At 37.7% G+C, this 20,715-nt stretch overlaps 1 long non-coding RNA gene across 2 annotated transcripts; it reads right to left on the bottom strand.

The window, feature by feature from the left end:
• Positions 1–2,306: 2,306 nt before the first annotated feature.
• Positions 2,307–4,600, bottom strand: LOC110809435 (uncharacterized). Of its 2 annotated transcripts, XR_002538825.2 has the most exons (3): positions 4,168–4,575; positions 3,796–3,851; positions 2,307–3,154 (listed from the first exon to the last, which is right to left on the bottom strand). It is a non-coding gene; the product is annotated as an uncharacterized LOC110809435 (long non-coding RNA). The 2 variants fall into 2 exon arrangements; XR_015818418.1 differs by having other exon boundaries at positions 2,307–3,851; positions 4,168–4,600.
• Between the last annotated feature and the right edge of the window lie 16,115 nt (positions 4,601–20,715).

Raw genomic sequence — 20,715 nt, 5'->3', positions numbered from 1 at the left:
TTAAATATATTTTTACTATCATTGTTTAAACATAACTGAAATCTAAATTATGTCTAGACTTGACATGTTTATCTTAAATGTTACTGAAAAATTTTAAAATTATTTTATACTATGTTTCTTTTGTGGTTTGCTTACTAAAACTATTCTCTTTATCATTGTTTATACTTGTTTAATTTAACTAATTTGAGTTTTTAATTATTCACTAAATATGAGCTCACTCATTTTTTCTTTACAGATTTTAAAGAATAAACTATACATATAAAACTTAATGTTTTGGTGGCTCAGGAACTCCATCAAGCACCGGGGGAAAGAGATGGAGAGAAAGGCTGTTTGGAAGGTAGTAATACCATATGGGAGGGGCTTATGGAGAAGAATAGGAGCTGGGAGACAACATTTTTCATAATGTGTTAAATGGGAGATTGGTAGGGGCAATAAAGTTCTCTTTTGGGAGGACATGTGGCTTGGGGAACAAAGTCTCAAAAACTTATTTCCAAGAGTTTATATCATTACACAAAGGAAGAAGGTGATGGTGGAGGATGTCTTTAGAGAGAGGGAAGGTAGGGGTGTGTGGGATTTGTTTCTGACCAAAAATCTTAGTGATTGGGAGATTGATGACATGGCACTTCTTCAACTTTTGTCTAGCATGCATTTGAATGATACATAGGATAGGTTGGTATGGAGGCTTAAGAACAATGGAATGCTCAGGTCAACTCCTATTATAACCATCTTGTTAGACATAATGGAGAGAATGTTATATTTCCTGTTGAACGCACATGGAAAAACGACCGCACCTCCTAAAATGGCGTTCTTTACTTGGGAAGCGAGTCGGGAATGTATTTTAACTATCAATATTCTAATGAGAAGGGGCAATATCATGGCTAATGCTTGTTATATGTGCATGAAGAATGTTGAATCTTGCAACTATTTACTCCTATGGTTTCTGGTGGATATAATATTTGGACAGTAGTTTGTAGTCTTCTTGGGTAATGGCGGAGTCAATTAGGGAGGAACTTGTTGCTTGGGGTGGGATATGCAAGAAATCAAAACTTATAAATCTTATACCTCTAACCATTTTTTGGATTATGTGAAAAGAAAGGAACAATAGAGCATTTGATGAGTGTGTGGGGGATTTGTCCAAAATTAGAAATAGTTAGATACATACTTTTGGGGTTCTAACGCTGGTCACGATCTCTAGGGGTGGGATGATTTTCGACAAGTTATTAATATACTAACTGATCTATAAATAGTTTTGTATATGAGTTGCACCCCCTTGGTGTTATATACATAATATTCACGTTATTTTTATCTTTAAAAAAAAAAGAACTCTATCAAGCACTTATTAACTTTATCTTTGATTTAGATTTTAGAGATTGTTTTTCTTTCAAAAGCTTAATTCTTGAAGTTTTGAGGTGTATAACCTATTTGAATGAGTTTTTTAACATTTAATTATATGTATATTTGTCTAATTTATTGTCTATGCTTTATCTTAAGGTTTTCCATGCTTTTGAGGTTTCCTACAAATGCGTGTCACTATGACGTGCCTAGTACTGAGAATCAATTTTTTTTTTCCCTCCAAATATGTGCCATAACACAATAGTTTCTTGTCTGTAAAGTCTCTTTATCACCATATTGCCACTCTTTTCAAGCTCCATTTATCTCTTCTTTAGAAGAACTTTTGGAAGAAGAAAGCCTCCAACCCCCCCTGCGTGGTTGCTGCCCCTTTTGCATAGGAAGCAGGGAATTAGAGAATTTGAAACCACAGACCATATTCTTTTGTGGTGTTATTTTGTTAGCATTTATGGTGTTCGGTTATTGACTTGAGATGGTGCAATATGAGCCTTGGGCTTGGCATGACAATCAAGGTGATAAGAGTAGTAAAAGCTTATCTCTCTCATTCCATTGGTTCCCATTTGGGTTATTTGGAGGGAGAAAAATAAGAGGCCGTTTGAGGATGTGTATAAGAAAAGTTACGAGAAGAAACCTTCTTTTTTCATTTAAGGGTCATTCATTAGTAGAAAATTTTGGGGATCTAACTGATAGTTTAACTACTTTGTAACTTTTCCTTTTGTATATGGGTTTCACAAACTCCATGCCTCTTCATTTGTACACACCTATTTTCCTCTAAACAAAATTAATGTTATAACAAGGTAAAAGATGGCAGATAGAGAAGGATTTGTAACACAAGGAATAATAAGATTACGATCAGTTTTTGCCATTAGTATTATTTATCACTCTTCCTTCTATAACTTTCTCCTTGGAAAATTTAGTTATTTTATAAGGTAGGAAAATAAAGCACCACAAAGATGACAATGCAAGGCAAAAAAGAAAAGGTCTTTCTTGCACTTTGTTATTTTAGAAATATGAATTTAGCATTTATTTTGGTCGTCTCTCCATCATCAGTTTGAACATGCTTCTATGGGCTAGATTTGCTCGCCATCTATTGGAGAATAAAAGGTCCTCAAGGAACAAAGCCAAGCTCACTTTCCTGTAAAACAAATACTTCTTTTTATAAAAAATATTCCTTATAATTCTGGATCCCAGCAAGCTTGATGTCTTCCAAATTGTGCTGAAACATTTTTACACAAATCTTAAAAAATCAGCTAGCATATATATTCAGTACATGGTGGCCCAACAAACAATATAGCAGGTAGATGTGCATAAGTATGAGTAAAATTGAAGTTCTGGAAGTTAGAAGCATGAGAAAGTATTCAATAAATTTTGACACTTTGGGACTACAATCGCGTGGGTGTATTTCTTGGTTGACCACTGACCAAACAGACAGGTGGAGACATCTGTTATGTCGTAAAATGTCATTCAGTTTACATATGTCTAATGATTGTTGGTTGAGAGAAGAGAAACTGCAGGTGGCAGAGCATAACATGATAATACATTATTCTGTACTGCAAAGACAAGGAAAATAGAGATTTATATTGATGGGCAGAGATTCATTTACAGATAGATGGATGAGATCAGAGATTCTCCAAGCTAAAGACTGAGTATACCTTCTCCAACTTTAATAACTGCATGATATATAAAGGACAAGTTCCTAAACTTATAGTACTGTGAAATTTTCCCCAGAGACAAAAGTGGTTGACTTGCTGGATGTAGTCTGGTCCCAATCATTTAGCTAATGATAATGATAGGATGAAATTTCCTGTTGAGGATTGAAATATTTAGAAACTTAGCTGGGGAAAGATCACATTACCATACATGCATATTTTTCAGCACTGGACAGGATCACAACAAATTCTTGTCCAATCAGTATTAGACAAAATGATATGTATAACACAAAATTCCTTTGAGATTTTGAAGAGTAACGGATTCGAGAAATTTGATGAATCATTCATAACTAAAGACTTCACATCCCACCAGTGCAGAGTCAGACCAACGGTGCATGGTCATGGTTAAGGTATAGCACTTTTAAATTATAATCTATTTTTTCATAAATGACTGAATTCGCTCGATGTATATTGGTCCATGCAAAATGTGACTAAACCTAACCCTAAATTTTGACCAGTGGAAATCTCCAGCCGCTTGTCACAGCCAATGTCAACAAATCAAGAGAGATTGCAAGAACTGCATTAAGTAATATATAAACCTAAAAGCTGTTAATCGATAAATACTATGTCAAAAATAAGATTATTGCACTTACAATAAATAAATATCAGAATCTGCCAAGATTCTCCTACACAAGCCAATTATAACCACAATATAGATAAATTAGTTTTAAAATCGGTTTACTAGTTCACTTAGGTATATAACTGAAAATGATAACCAGATAACAAGGAAACTTACTAGAATTTAATTCCAGTATCCATCTGTATTCCACTCACTACTCAGGAGCTATGAACCTAATAAAATCGACAATATAATTCAAATATATTTAGATGTAAATACAAGAAAAGAGGTTCAAAAGCCAATCAATCAATTTAACAAAACCAAATTATTTAAGCAAAAATCATCAGTAATCTAAATTGACCCAGATTATAAATAAAGTCACCCAGATCATTTTTCGGGTCAAGTTCATGGCTTGACCTAAACAACCAATGATTGAATTGAAAGATAAAAACTTTTCCCTTTGTTTTCCCAAATCTCCGCTTCATCGACCATGACGTAATCCAAATCCAATGCAACAGCGTAGTTATTAAAGATTAAAAGGAGGCTCACCCAAGAGACATGTTAAACAACCCATATTAATTTGGTTAATTACTGACTCGACTGAGACACTGCATCTTAATGTCTTCTATGATGCTTCCTTCATCTTCTTCGTCTTCGTCGTCGTCGCCTTCATCTTCTTTCTCTGGCTATTTGCCAGCATCCATCTCTCTGGTAAGCTTCTATGAAAACCACAGCTTGCGGACTTCTCTCAATCTATTTGGCGGCTTGGAAGCGTCTCGTTGATCCCTTGTGGTCAGCGATGAATATATAGACTCTTTCTCTCACCCTAAGAAACAGACAAGATGAATATATATATATATATAAATAACCATTGACAGGCCGAACAGGCTCATTCCTCTCCCTGCAAATGAGCCTGACCCGATTGTGTTTCGTTCGAGGACCGCCCCAGAAACTGACCTAAATATAGTGCGCGTTAAATTCCTTTTTCTAATAATTAAATGTTGTCAGTTTCTTTTGAAGTAAATGTAACATTAAATTCATACTATGTACTATACATAAAATCTAGTTTTATAATAACTTTTAACTGTATAAAAATAATAGATATTATTTTATATAAATAAAAAATTATATAAAAATAAAAAGTTATAATGAAAATTTAAATATATCTTAATTTTATATAAAAAAATTTATATAATGAATGAGCTGTTGAAAAAAAAAATAAGTGGCTAAAATTTTAGATAATACATAAGATGTAGTTGAATAAAAATTAATTGAATAAAATATTAGTACTAATTTTATTTTATATTTAAAATTATTCATTACATAATTTGTACTTAGTAAAAATTTTACTTTATTTTATATTTAAATTTTAAAAATATAATTTTTACATAATATCATATTAAATAGATAAAAAAAATCATTATTTTATGCATTATTATGTTGAAAATAAATGAAAAAAAAGTAAAATAAATACTAATTGTCTTACTATCAATTTTTGAGTGTCAACTGTAATAATCAAAATAAAATTAAAAAACCAAACACGACATCAAGCTCATTTTCATTTTTATTAAGAAAAATAAAGCATAAATCTCAATGCTCGTGCAATATTTATGAAAAATATAATAAAAGAGTAATTTCGGATAATATAAATGTCACGCTCCGATACTCGATATGAGACGTAATTCTTGCTCAAGCAATTTCATACAGTGGACTTATAAAATATATATGTGCGTGAATAAAAAATATAATACAACCTAACATTCTATGTAATATGTACAGTAATTATATATATACAAAACATGATGTCAGTATTTAGAGTTTAACGGAATAAAATAAAAATTTTCGAATATGCACAAAATATACAAAAATAAGAACCCTTTTATAGGTTCTACTCGTTTGGTAATGGTGTTGGCTCTTAATTCTCATCTGAAAAATATCAGAGTGAAATTTAATGAGATTCACTAACTCAATAAATTTTTTCATTCTCTCAACCCAGATAAAATTCCATACAAAACACACAGTAAGAAGCAAAAGCAATAAAATATTTTAGTGCAAAATTCATATTCTTATTTTTTATTATTTTACATGTTCCTGATTAATCTTATGAATTCTCTCGAATATTACATACAAACTTTAACTGTATATTCTAATACTCTCGAAAGTCATAAATGCACTCAAATATCAGTCATCATTTTGAAACATAATCATACACACAAAAGATCACAAATACGCTCGAATCTCGTTTATAATCTCGAAACATAATCACATATACACAAGAGATCACTTATACACTCGAAATGTCATTTCTAAAGTTTCATTGCGCAATGCCATTTATGCTATCATCGAGAAAAGGTGAAATGGATTCCATCATCACATGGATAACACGCACACAAATCAAATAATGGCCACAATAGGTATGTTTGCTAAACGACCCACACTCACACGAATACATATCTACATCTGGATTAGGTTTCAAACTTTATTCATTTGTAGGTTCACCATGCCCGCTGAACTTTAGCCACACACACACATTCTCCTCCTCGATTCAGACTAAATGAGAAGGTATTCAAGGTCCCTACCCTATTCACTCCTACCCTCTCATTCCAAAATTATTAGTTTGTTTAAATAATCATTTCTTAACATCAATTATTTCTTTTCCTTTCTATTTTTATATTTTTATTTTATTTCTTTTTCTCTTTCAATTTTTCCTTAATTGGGGATTTATTTTTTAATTTCAGATTTTATCAATCCAAATAATTCTCAGTCCATTGGGTCAGTTTTTTGATTTCGTCTCCTCATAGGGCTCCAATTACTTAGGTTTACTGATCATAATTTAGATTCTGTTCTTTATCAAAAATTGGGTCAACGTGCGTTCCGTTCAAATTTCAAAATTCATAATTTAATAAAATGAATGCACCGTTTGAAATTCGTACCAAGTTGAGATTTAAAAATACTTGCTCTCCTACACGTTTTTTCGGATAGCACTGAATGTCCAAATTCTCCTATACACACGACATAATTAATTAAAATACTTCAAAATACTAAAAATCAATTAAATCAATTTACAGGTTCCAACAACCATCTAACGCAGTACTCGAATCTATCGGGATTCGTACCCGAAAAACCTTTCGGCTCCCCGTTCGATGAATCAGATTCATATTTTTTGGGAAAGATGTTTTGGATTCCCGGACAATAAATCGGATTCCAGTTTCTCGAGAAAGACTTTTTAGCTTCCCGGACAGCAAACTGAAACCCAAAATGGCAAATCAGGTTCCCACACTCGGGGAAGACTTGTCGGCTTCCCGAATGGGTCGATTTTCTCCATTACTGAGGAGACCTCCTCGGTTCCCGCAGGGGTGGGTGGCCTGGCCGAGCCCGTGCGACCAGCTCAACACCATCCCCACTCCACCACCGCTCAACAACCACCAAAAAATACGAAAAAGCTTTACTTTTCTGGCGTGGGGCGATTCTGCCTCAGCTTGGCTCCCGGTGGTCTCCTCTTAGCCACCTTGCGGCTCCTTAGCTCCCAAACCTGCACACACACACACACATGAACACCCGTTTGGTTAAAAACACAAACCAAAAGAAGAAAAAGTGCGAACCAAGCTCGGGTGCGGTGCTCGAAAACCCGAACAGCCTCGGTCTCTGTCATCACACGGTGCCTCGGCAGTTTCCTCTTCCTCCTTCTTCCTTTCGGCTTGGCTTCCACAGTTCTCCCACCTTTGCCTCTCTCTTCTTCCTTTTTTCTTCCCTTGCGGTGGCTATTTGCGGCTCCTCTTCTCTTTCCCGTTCGGCCCCTTCTCTTTTTTCTTCTTCTTCTTTTTTTTCTCCTTCTTTTTTCTTTTCCTTTCCCTTCCTCTTTTCGGCTTCCCTCTTCCTTTTCTCTCCCTCTCAGCTTCCCATCACGACCTCTCTTCTCTTCCCTCTTCCACTCGACCACTCTCTTTTTTCTGCTTCCTTTTCTCTTTCTTCAGCCTCTCTCTTCCTTTCCTCTCATTCTTCTTCTCTCTCGGTTTCCCCGCGTGACCTTCTTTTCTTTCTTCTCCCCGATCACTCATCTCTCTTCTCCCTCTCTCTTTTTCAGCTGCCCTCATAATGAGAAAAAACACTAAACTTTTCCTTTTTATACCCATTCGTCCTAATCATCAAATCTGTTTGACTTGATCTGGGCCATCTGTTCTCTTTTTAAATCTAAGCCATTCGATCTTCTCAGACGGTTTGATCAGGACTGTCCATTTCCTTATTTCCTTTGCCCCCTTCCACTTCCCCTTATTTATACTTTTATCCCTTTTTGTATTTGTTTTATTTAAGTCCTTATTCTAATTTCATTTTTATTTTCTTAGGTGGTTATTACATTTCTCCCCTCTTTATAAAAATTTAGTTTTCCAAATTTGATATGTCTCTATAGTAGGTGAGGAAATCAAATTCGTATCGAATCTCCAGTCTCCCAAGTAGATTCTGCTGGCGAATGATGTCGCCAGAGTACCTTGACCATCGAAATAATCTTATTCCTCAATACCCATTCCTATTTGTCTAATATTTTTATGAACATTTCCTGATAGGACATATCTCTTTCAATATGAATCTCTTCATACTGAATTATATGTGATGGATCAGGATGGTATTTACGTAACATGGACAAATGAAATACATCATGAATGTTAGCAAATTGTGGTGGCAATGCCAATCGATAAGTAGTAGATTCAATTCTCTCCAGTATTTCGAATGGTCCAATAAAGCGATGGCTCAATTTACCTTTCTTCCCAAATCTCATAAGGCCCTTCATTGGTGTCACTTTCAAGAACACATGATCCCTTGTTTTAAATTCCAAACTCTTTCTACGATTATCTACATAACTCTTCTGTCTACTTTGGGCGATTTAAAGGTTTTTCTTAATTAGGACAATCTTGAACGTAGTTTCTTCAATTAATTCGGGTCCAATTGTCCCCAATTTCTTCCAAACACACAGGAGATCTACAGGGTTTACCATAAAGTGCTTCATATGGAGCTGCACTAATACTAGACTGATAGCTATTGTTATAGGCGAATTCAATCAATGGTAGATGGTCATCCCAATTTCCTCCCATCTCTAGTACACAAGCCCTAAGCATATCTTCTAATATCTGGATGGTTCTTTTCGTTTGGCCATTCGTTTGTGGGTGAAATGTTGTGCTAAATGATAAGGTGGTGCCTAGGGCCTGTTGAAGGCTTGTCCAAAATCTAGAGGTAAAACGAGCATTTTGGTATGAAACTACTAATACTGGGATTCCATGAAGTTTAATAATTTTCTTAATATATAATCTGGAAAGTTTATCTAGAGGATTTGTGGTTTTTATTGGTAGGAAATGGACTGACTTCATTAATCGATCCACTTTCACCCAAATAATATTATGGTTCAATCTAGTGCTAGGCAAACCCATCATAAAGTCCATAGTTAAGGGTTTCTCTTTTTTACTCTAGAATTAATAGAGGTCGAAGTAATCCCCTAAGTTTTGGTGTTCGACTTTAATCCTCTAATATGTGAGACATTTATCAACAAATACAGAGATATTTTTCTTTATTCCAATCCACCAATACCGAGGTCGTAAACTCCCATACATTTTGGTGATGCCTGGGTATATGGTAAACGTAGAATTATGTGCTTCCTCCAATATGAGTCTCTTCAAGTTAGGGTCATCAGGAACACATAATCTTCCTCTGAATCGAAGCAAACCATCATCGTGAACTCTGAAGTCAGACCTTAAACCCTGTTCAGTTTCTTTCTTCAAGGTTCTTATAGTAGTGTCAGTTTCTTGAGCATCTTTAATTTTCTGAACTAATACTAGCTCAATTCTTAAGATGGCTATATACATTCCCCATCTGTGATACCCAATTGTAATTCTTGTAAGGTCTTTAGAGTCTTGCATTCAGAAGCTACTAGCTTTGCAATCATTTCGTAGGTACTGTAACTCAATGTATCAGCCACTATGTTTCCTTTTCCTAGATGGTAGGATATATTGCAATCATAGTCCTTAAGAAAATACATCCATCTACGCTGGCACATGCTCAGTTCCCTCTGCATGAAGAGATATTTAAGACTCTTGTGATCAGTATAGATCTCAAACATCTCTCTATACAAATAATTATGCCAGATCTTAAGGGTATGAACAATTATAACTAATTTCAAGTCATGGGTCAGGTAATTTCGTTCATGATTCTTCAATTATCTCGACCTATAGGCGATCATTCTACTATTTTGCATTAACACACACCCTAAACCTTGGCCTGACGCATCAGTATATATTGCATAAACCCCTGATCCACTAGGTAGTGTTAGTATTAGAGCCGTCACGAGTCCGTTTTTGAGTTCTCTGAAGTTATTTTCATAGTCTGGGGTCCATTCAAATTTAACATCCTTTTTAGTAAGCCGGGTAGGAAGGGTTGTAATCTTAAAGAATTCTTTCACAAATCGGCGGTAGTACCCAGCCATATCAAAAAATCTTCGGACACCCTTCACCATAGTGGGATGTTTCAATCTCATAATAGGCTCAACTTTTACTACAGATACTCCGTCTTTAGAAACTACATGACAAAAAAAATGATCTATTCGAGTCAGAATATACACTTACTCCATTTTATATACAACTTTTCTTTTCTAAGAGTTTTCGGAACTTGCCTTAAGTTTAATCTTCACTTGATCGTAATCAGATCATAAATCAATATTGGAAAAGATCTGCACTCTTTGCAATTGGTCAAATAGGTCATCAATTCTGGGTAAAGGGTATTTATTCTTAATGGTGACTCGATTTAGTTGTCTATAATCAATGCACATTCGTTTGATTCCATCTTTCTTATTGGCAAATGTTACAGGAGCACCCCAAGGAGAAATACTAGGGGAAATGAATATTTTCTCTCGGAGTTCTGTTAATTGCTTCTTTAATTCTTCCATTTCAACTCTCATTAGTTTGTAATGAGCAATAGAGATTGGTTGGGTTCCTAGTTGTAGATCAATGAAAAATTCTATTTCACGTTTGTCAGGGAATACATCTAGATACTCACGAACCACCAACACATCATAAAAATCAATCTTATTATATTTATCACCTACTACATCACCCTTTACATGTTAGACTCAATAAATTATATAACTTAAATAACCATACTATGTGGTAAATAACACCATTCAATTACGAAGTAAAAGTTTCTTCATTAGGAATATTAAATATAACTTTCTTGTTACGGTAATCTAAAGTCGCGTAATGAGTCGTTAGCCATACCATTTCTAATATTACATCAAAATCCCCCACATCTAAAAATACCAAATATATTTTTAATTCCCTACCAAGTTATCTCTATTATATAATTTTTATAGATAACATCATAAAGTAATACCTCCGTACTTGGTGTGGATATCATCAAGATATACCCCAAATAAACAGGTGTAACACCCAATCGTTGTGCAAAAGTGTGTGACACAAATGAGTGTGTAGAATTAGGATCTACTAATACCTTAACTAGGTTCTTTGAGACAAGATATATACCTTAAACCACGTCTGGGTTTACTTCAGCATCTACTGCAGTAAGTGTGTACACTTGTCCCCATCTTTGAGCTTCTGGCTGTTCCTTCATAAGTGGGCAGTTACAGATCAGATGTTGTTGGCTACCACACTTGAAACAGGATCAAGTGACACAATGACATGGCTAATTACCATGATTCTTTCCACAAGTACCGCAGGTTGGTGCCCTACCAGAAGTTGATGGTGGTCTATGAGATACCTCTGTTATCATTCTGAGCCTCTTATCTTGTGAACTAAACCCTGGAATCTATCTTCTCGGAGATACTAGGGTCTAGAACTACCTGCTCCGGAGGATAAACCCCTCACTATAGTTTCTACTATTTCTACTTTTGCTAAAACCTCATCATATGTCTTTAATTCTAGAACTACAAGAGCATCCTGGATCTCTTAGCGTAACCCCCATTAAAATTTTCTTGCCCTCTCTCCTTCATCAATCAAAATGGTTATAGCAAAATAGGTCAAATCAGTAAATCTTCAAGCATATTCAACCACTGATAGGTTCCCCTGAGTGAGTTGTATGAACTCTAACTCTTTCTGGTGTCGGAGTCGTGTTGAAAGTACTCAGCATTGAACGCCCCCAGAAATCTCTCCTAGGTGATGGGAACATGCAAGGTGGTCCGTCTGAATTCCCACCAATAGTCAGCTTCACCCACAAACAGGTATGTAGCCAAAATCACTTTTTGTTCATAAGTCACCCCTAAAATTAGAATGCCTTTTCAATTTCTTTGAACCATCTTTCAGCTTCAATAAAATTCTTGATACTAGCAAATGTAGGAGGATGGAGTCTCATGAACTTTCTATGATAGTCTGGATCCATAACGACTAGTTCTGGATTATATAGAGCCGGTACTTGAAGAGGGCCAAGTATCCCTTCTTTAGACTAGTTAACAAGCTCCTCTACCATGTGGTATAATCGATCAATTTGCTCTTATAAGGACATATAATTAGGAGGTTGCTCCGATGGAGTATGTCCACGTCTCATCTTACAACCTTTCATTTAGAAAAGAATGAACTAGAACATTTTAAAATAATATTTTCTACTTCTCAACACTCAAATAGTTGCAAAATATCATATTTAAACTCTAAAACCTCATGCACAAGGGATGTTTCTAGGAATATGGGCTCTGATACCACCTGTCACGCCCTGATACTCGATATGAGGAGCAATTCCTGCTCAAACCATTTCATGCAGTGGGCCCATAAAATATAGACATGCATGGATAAAAAATATAATACAACCTAGCATCTCATGTGATATGTACAGTAACATATATATACAAAACATGAGCTCAGAATTAGAGTTTAACAAAACAAAATAAAACTTTTCGAATATACACAAAATATATAAAAATAAGAACCCTCTTACAGGTTCTACTTATTTGGCAGCGGTACTAGCTCTTCATTCTCCTTTGAAAAAAATCAGAGTAAAATTTAATGAGCTTCACCAACTCAATAGGTTTTTCCATTCTCTAAATCCAAATATGTAACACCCTAAAATAATATTTTAATATAATTTAAAATTAATAAATATAATTTTTTAAATTTTCTAATTTAATTTAGAGTAAAAATGAAGTAAAAATTGAAAGAGGATGAAATTGAAAATAATTTTAGGAAAAAGGGGTAGAAATTTGGGTTCTGATGGTATTTTTGAAAGAAAGATTGAAAATTGGAGGTCAAACTGCAATTTAAGAAAGTTTGGCCATATCATATGCCCGATCAGCAGGCCCGATGAATCAGGACACGCCGCATGGCAGCGGACGCTGATGCGGTGCCATGCGGGTAATCTATGTGCTCGCGATCGAACGACCCAGATCCATTCCCGCACGCACGGATGGCCCAGATGTGTTCCCTCCCAAACACAATCGGACGATCAGATTTGAACGCGATCGAATCGTTCAGATTAGATCGCGATGGACGTCCCAGATTGGATCGTGATGAACGACCCAAATTCACTCCTTATTTAATTGTGATCGAACGGTCCAGATCAAATGCGATGGATGACCCAGATAAAAAGCAAACGGATATAAATAATTCCATCCACACCAAACCCTAACCCTAGCTGCCAGTCTCCCCTCACAGGAGAAGAAGACCCGGCCGCTGGGAAGGAGACTGCAGCCACCTAGTGCTGTACTGGAGCCTTTTCTGACCGCCAAAAAAGATAAAAATTTTTCCTTTTACTCGGAATTCAATTCTAAAACACACCCATGGCCAAATCAGAGCAAAAGAACCAGCCAGTTGGCCGAAAAATACAGGCGAAGCTCAGTGGCACCGCCGTGAAAAATTTCACAAAATGCCTCCGATGAGACCTTTTTCGATTCCCGTTCTGCATAATTTTTCTACCGTTGTGATCACCGTGTCCTTCTCTATAGGTTGATCACCCAACCGCAGCGTGAGTTGGAGGACTCGTGGCACTGGAGCGCCCTCCTGCCGGTAAGTTTCAATTTTTTAGATTTTTTTGGCCAACTGAGGTCCCTTAACATATTTTCTCATAGGGATTGATGCAAAGTCAGCCAAAAATTGTCAAAAATGGCCAAAAATAGCCGACTCAAGGTGGACTGCCACCGCCTGCGGTGGCACTATCGCTGGAGCACGGCGGAGCCGCCGTGCTGGAATTTTCGAAATTGGCCAAGTGGGCCTTGGGACTGATTTTGGGTTTGTTTGGGACATTTGTAGCTACTATTAGTGCATTTTAATTTTTGAAAAAAAATTTAGGGAACAGAAGAACCGTCTGTAGGCGTAGTCGAACAGTGTAGCTTTTCAGACATCGAATTGAGTAAGGATCCCTCACCCTATTCTCTATCATAGAATTGAAGTCTAAATAAATAATAATACGATATTTTTTGTGAATTTAGAAAATGTACATAATTAATGACGGATTGCTAATGAAGTTAGAACCGAAAATTCTCTACTGTTGCTTTATTGATTGTTTTACAGTTTAAATGCATGATAGTACCTTATTAATTGATTTTATGACTTTGAATGCATGTATGGTTTATTCTATGTGTTTACTACTAAATCGAGAAAAATGAAGGTTAAACGGTAAAAACTGTGTGATGAAATGAATAGATGAAACGATAGCCTTACTGGATATCTTGGGAGATGGTGGACAGATTGGGCACATAGGGAATCCTATCGTGAACATTGTCTCATACTGGACGAGGTATAGAGATTTAATAATTTGGCGCTTATATTGGACAGGATGCCCGCTTCACTCTCATACCGGACGGGGTATGGGGACGGCCCGTAATTGAGAATATTAAATGAAAGGGTTCACGTGTAGCGGAGACATCCCTATAAATCTCCATGGATACCAGCAGGCTGGTAAAAAGAGTGATAGTTATTATGGATTTATTGATTATACATGAAATCATGTTTTGTGTAATATTATTGTCTGTATAAATTATATATTTTTTTAATGAATCCTAATTTGGTAAGTGAACGGTAAATGATTTTTATGATTGATAAATGAATTTGTCAAATTTAGTGCTCAATTAGTGTTTTGTTTTTATTTTATATTACTTCTGTGTCGGTGATATAGTGTGATATCCTTACTGAGCTAGTGTAACTCATCCCTTATTTAACCATTTCAAATTAAGAGGACTAGGTTCCAGAGCCCGATCCGCAAGAGAATTGCGAGTAAATGCTAGTTTTCTTTATTTTCCTTTCATTTTCTTATTTCTTATATTTCTTTCAAAAGAGTGAATTACGTAACACTGTTTGGTACTTTAAGTTATTATGTAAGGAATGTAAACCTTGAACTCTTATTATGTTTCCGCACTTAATTTATAACTTATTTCCTTTGATATTTCTGGGGTCTCTACAGTTGGTATAAGAACCGCGTTCCTCGTATCCATTCCTTACATAAAATTCTTAGGGAACACCAAAATAATGGATTATTACTCAACCGTTCTTTGTGAAATGCAGGTACAGATAGATGAGGAGAGGAAGACCCCCATTAAACTAAGTAGCCTGGGATGGTTCACTTAGAGAAGATATTGACCAGATATTTGAGATGCTGGAGAGACTCATTGCTGCTCAGCAGGGCTAGGAGAAAAGGAAGGAGCTACCTAACCCTCCCCCGCTGCCACAGGCTGAGCCACCCCTGTAGCAAGAGGATCCCATGCCACTACGGTACGACCCTGCTCCTCCACAGTACCACCCGACACCACCACAATACAATTCGGTGCTCCCACCGTATCAGCAAGTACCACCGCAGGGCCGTCCAGTCCATCCTTAGCATGGCCCAATCCCTCTTCCACGGGCCCATCTCCTCCCATGATGAACCCGAGCTACATAGAGAGATATAAAAGATTAAACCCATCTACTTTTACAGGGGGATCCTCTTTTGAAGATGCTAAATACTAGTTGGCAGAGACAGAGAAGGCCTTCAAGACCCTGAGAGTGACTCCCGAACAGAAAGTCACCCTAGCTACCTACATGCTAATGGGAGAAGTAAACCGCTGGTGGGAACTCAAACAGACCACCCTGCCAATTCTAGTTACTTGGGAACAGTTCCTTGCATCTCCGACATTTGAAGGAGATGAAGTTTGTACAGTTCGTCCAAGGGAACATAACTGTGTCAGAATATGCTCGCAAGTTTCTAGAGTTGGGCTGATATTCCCCTTAGATATTGTTGGATGAAGGCAGGAAGGGTAGAAGGTTCGAGTGTGGTCTCCATCCAGAGATCATACAGCTGTTGTTTGTGCTGGAGGTTACATAACCCATTGTCCCCCTAGGGGGGAGGTAGAGGGAGGGAAGACCACGTTGAATAACGAGGGCTGCCTTCTCTTTGTCCACCATCAGTATCCCTATGGAACCACGAATTTTGACTTTATTTTACTTAGTAAGGACCCGAGCGTACTTATTCGACTGTTCTGACCAAGGCACAGTTAGTGGAGAGGAGCCTCCACACCTTTTCTAAAGTAGTAGGGAACCTCAGACCCTCAGTTCTACCCCGTAGATCAGTGCCTACTGCACCTGTTCAACAGAACAAGAGGCTCAGGCCGATGATCCAGGGTCCCCCTCAGACTCTAATGGCAGGACATGGTAAGATCTTTCAACATTGTGGCAGGGATCATGGGGACCGACCCTACTATCGCCTCAACAATACCTATTACATATGTGGTAATGCCCAACATTATGTGAGGGAGCGCCCGAGGAACCAGAATCAGACCAAACCTTCTATCTAGGGCAGAGCTTATAATCTCACCCATCAGGATGCAAAAGTTAACTCGAACGTGGTACAGGGTATGTACACTATCTGTAACCATCTTGCTCATATTTTGATTGATACTGGTGCATCACATTCATTTGTTTAACTTATTTTTGCATCAAAATTTAATGTATTACTTGATAAAATTGATTCTATGTTGTTTGTGTCTACTGTTGGGAGTATGACACTATTGTGAGAAGTTGTATACAGAGCCTGTGTCATAGATATAGCAGATAGGAAATTAAGTGTGGATATAAAGAATTAGACACAGGGGACTTTGATGTAATTTTAGGAATGAACTGGCTAATGATGTATCACGCCACCGTAGATTATTTTAGCAAGAAGGTTGTATTTAATCCTTCTAATGAGGAGCCATTTATAAATTAATAAAATTGTTTAGCATTTATTCCCTCACGGTAAATTTTCTTATTATCAAGTACTTTAACCCTACTATTTTCTCTAACTAGAAAAACTCAAGAAAGAGATTGGTATTCAAGAGATTCCGGTAGTCCGAGACTTTCTAGATGTGTTTTCGAATAAATTATCTGGACTGTCAGTGGATAGAGAAGTCGAATTCACCATAGACCTTCAGACAGGCACCCAGCCCATTTCAGTTGCTCTTTACTGCATGAGCCATGTTGAGATGGAGAAACTGAGAAAACAGATCACTGAATTGCAAGACAGTAGGTTTATCTGACATAGTGTCCCCTTGGGTACCGGAGTCACCTTTGCCAGAAAGAGAGATGGGATATTGAGGTTATGTATTGATTACAGATGTCTGAATAGAGTCACAATCAAGAATAAGTATCCCCTCCCCATGATTGATGACCTCTTCGATCAGTTGTAGGGTGCCCAGGTCTTATCCAAAATAGACCTACGTTTAGGTTAACATCAGGTAAAAATCAAGGCAAAAGACATCCCCAAGACAACTCTTCGAATCAGGTACAGACACTATGAGTTCCTGGTCATGCCATTTGGACTAACTAACGCTCCAACGATCTTCATGGACTTGATGAACAGGGTCTTCAGACAATTTCTGGATCAGTTTGTTATTGTATTCATCGATGACATCTTGGTTTATTCAAAAAGCAGAGAGGAACACACCCACCATCTAACTCAAGTTTTACAGGTACTTAGAGAAAAAAAGCTATATGCAAGGTTGAGTAAGTGTAAACAGATTATCTTCCTAGGACACATCATATCAAATGATAGAATGTCAGTGAACCTCAAAAAGGTTGAAGCAGTGCTCGGTTGGAAAAAATTGATATTAGTTAAGGAGATCATAGTTTTCTAGAGATTGCGGGTTATTCCCGCAAGTTTGTGGAAGGGTTTTCTAGTCTAGCTGCTCCTCTGATTCGGCTCACAAAGAAGGATGTCAAGTTTGAGTGGAACGAGGACTGTGAAAGAAGTTTTTCAGAACTAAAGAAGCGGCTGACTACTGCACTTGTGTTGGCCTTGCCGAGCAGATCGGGTGGATATACAGTTTATAGCGATGCCCCCTACCTAGGTCTAGGTTGTGTTTTGATGCAGCATGGGAAGATGATAGCCTATGGGTTCAGATAGTTGAAGAGTCATGAGAAAAACTATCCCACCCATGATATACGTCTTGAAGACTTGGCGCCATTATTTGTATGGGGAGACCTTTTATATCTATACCAATCACAAGAGTTTGAAACACATATTCACTCAAAAAGATCTCAACATGCGTAAGAGAATGTGGATAGAACTTCTCAAGGACTATGATTGCAACGTCTTGTATCATCCGAATAAAGATAACGTGGTAACCGATGCACTCAGCAGAAAAAGTGTAAGTACATTAGCCAATTTGATGGTTTCAGAATGCAGGCAGATAGGGGCCACACAACAGGTACGACTTTAGGACCTGAGGAGAGTCTCATGTTTGGGTCACCTGACCGTTCAGTCTGAGTTAATCTAGAGAATAAGGAAAGCTCAGTTCGCCGATTCCATCCTAGCAACCCTCAAGAAAGATGCAGAATAGGAAGTTAGCTCAGAATTTCGAGTCTCTGTCGATGGGATACTCAGATTCAAGGATAGGGTGTGTGTTCCAAGTGACAGTGAGTTAAAGAGGGACATTATGACAGAGGCCCATAGCTCAAAGTTCGCCATGCATCCCGGAAGCACTAAGATATACTAAAGTATGCGATCCCGATTTTGGTGGAACATGATGAAAAGAGATATAGCTGACTTTGTTTCTAAGTGTTTGGTATGTCAGCAGGTCAATGTAGAGCATCAACGCCCAGGTGGGCTACTTTAGCCATTACCAATCCTGGAGTGGAAGTGGGAACATATCACCATGGACTTCGTGATAAGATTACCTAAGACACACTCAGGACATTATGTTATCTGGGTAATTGTTGACTGGCTCACCAAGTCTTCCCACTTCTTGACCATCAGGATGACCGATCCTTTGAACAAATTAGCAAGAATGTATATTCGAAAAATAATAAGATTACAGGGAGTGCTAGTGATAGTAGTGTCCGACAGGGACCCTAGGTTCACTTCTCAGTTTTGGTCTAGCTTTCAGTAAGCCATGGGAACAAAGCTGTCCCTCAGTACTACATTCCATCCTCAGACAGATGGACAGTTGAAAGGACAATCTGCACATTTGAGGATATGCTGTGAGCTTGTGTTCTTGACTTTGAGGGCCATTGGGATGATCATCTACCCCTAATAGAGTTCGCCTACAACAACAGCTACCAAGTGAGTATTAGCATGGCTCCGTATGAGGCGTTATATGGGCGCCCATGCATATCGCCGATTTGTTGGGAAGAAGTGGGTGATAGAAAACTGTTCGGCCCAGATATGGTAAAGGAAACTACATTCAAATTAGTTAAGATCAGGAAGAACATCTAGACGACTCAGAGCAGGCAGAAGAGTTATACGAACACCCGGAGGAGGGATTTGGAATTTGAGAAAAGCGATCAGGTGTTTCTTAAGGTCACTCTTTTCAAGGGAATCAGTAGGTTCAGCAAGAGGGAAAAACTGAAACCCCAATTTATTGGACCATTTAAAATCTTAGATAGAATTGGTATCGTCGCTTACAGACTAGCACTGCCTCCAGAACTTTCTAAGGTCCATGATGTGTTTCATGTGTCCATGCTACGCAAGTACAACCCGGACCCCTCTCATGTCTTAGCCCACGAGCCTCTTTCACTCAAGGAAGATCTGTCATATGAGGAAGTACCAGTTGGAATTGTGGATCGAAAGAGCATATTACTCTGCAACCGGAAAATTCCCTTTGTAAAGGTCATATGGCAGAACCACATATCGAGAGAGGCTACATGGGAGCTAGAATCAGACTTCGGTGTCCAATATCCCCAACTGTTTGATTGAGAGTGGGAGAGACAAATTTGAGGGACCAAATTTCTTTTAAGGAGGGGAGAGTTGCAACACTCCAAAATAGGATTTTAATGTAATTTAAAATTAATAAATATAGTCTTTTTAAATTTTCTAATTTAATTTAGAGTAAAAATTGAAAGAGGATGAAATTGAAAATAATTTTGAGAAAAATGGGTGGAAATTTAGGTTCTGGAGGTATTTTTGAAAGAAAAATAAAAAATTGAGGGTCAAACTGCAATTTAAAAAAGTTTGGACACTTCATTTGCCTGGTTACCAGGCCCAATGAATCAGGACACGCCGCGTAGCAGTGGACGCTAACACGGTGTCACACAGGATGTCACGCAGGCGATCCACGTGTCCGTGATCGAACGGCCCAGATTTGTTCCTGCACGCGTGGACGGCCCAAATGCGTTCCCTCCCTAAACGTGATCAGACGGTCAGCTTTGAATACGATCAGACGGCTCAGATTAGATCGCGATGGACGGCCCAGATTGAATCGCGATGAACGGTTCAGATTCACTCCCTATTTAATCACGATCGGACGGTCCAGATCAAACGTGATGGACAACCCAGATCAAAAGCAAACGGATATAAATAATTTCTATCCACACCAAACCCTAACCCTAGCCGCAAAACTCCCTCGTCGGAGAAGAAGACCCGGCCGCTGGGAAAGAGACCGCAGCCACCCGCCGCCACACCGGAGCCCTTTCCAACTGCCAAAAAAGGTTAAAATTTTCTCTTTTTCTTAGAATTCAATTCTAAACACACTCATGGCCAAATCAAAGTAAAAAGACCGGCCAATTGGTCGAAAAATACAGGCAAAATCCGGCAGCACCGCTGCAGAGAATTTCATAAAACACCTCTGATGAGGCCCTTCCTGATTCCCATTCTATATAATTTTTTGACCGTTGTGATCACCGTGTCCTTCTCTATAGGTTGACCGGAGCAAAACACCTAATCGTAGTGTGA

This window comes from Carica papaya, chromosome 4 (assembly GCF_054855325.1).
Source record: "Carica papaya isolate Zhongbai chromosome 4, ASM5485532v1, whole genome shotgun sequence".
NCBI classification, from domain to species: domain Eukaryota; kingdom Viridiplantae; phylum Streptophyta; class Magnoliopsida; order Brassicales; family Caricaceae; genus Carica; species Carica papaya.
This window is presented reverse-complemented; position numbering and strand designations above follow the sequence as displayed.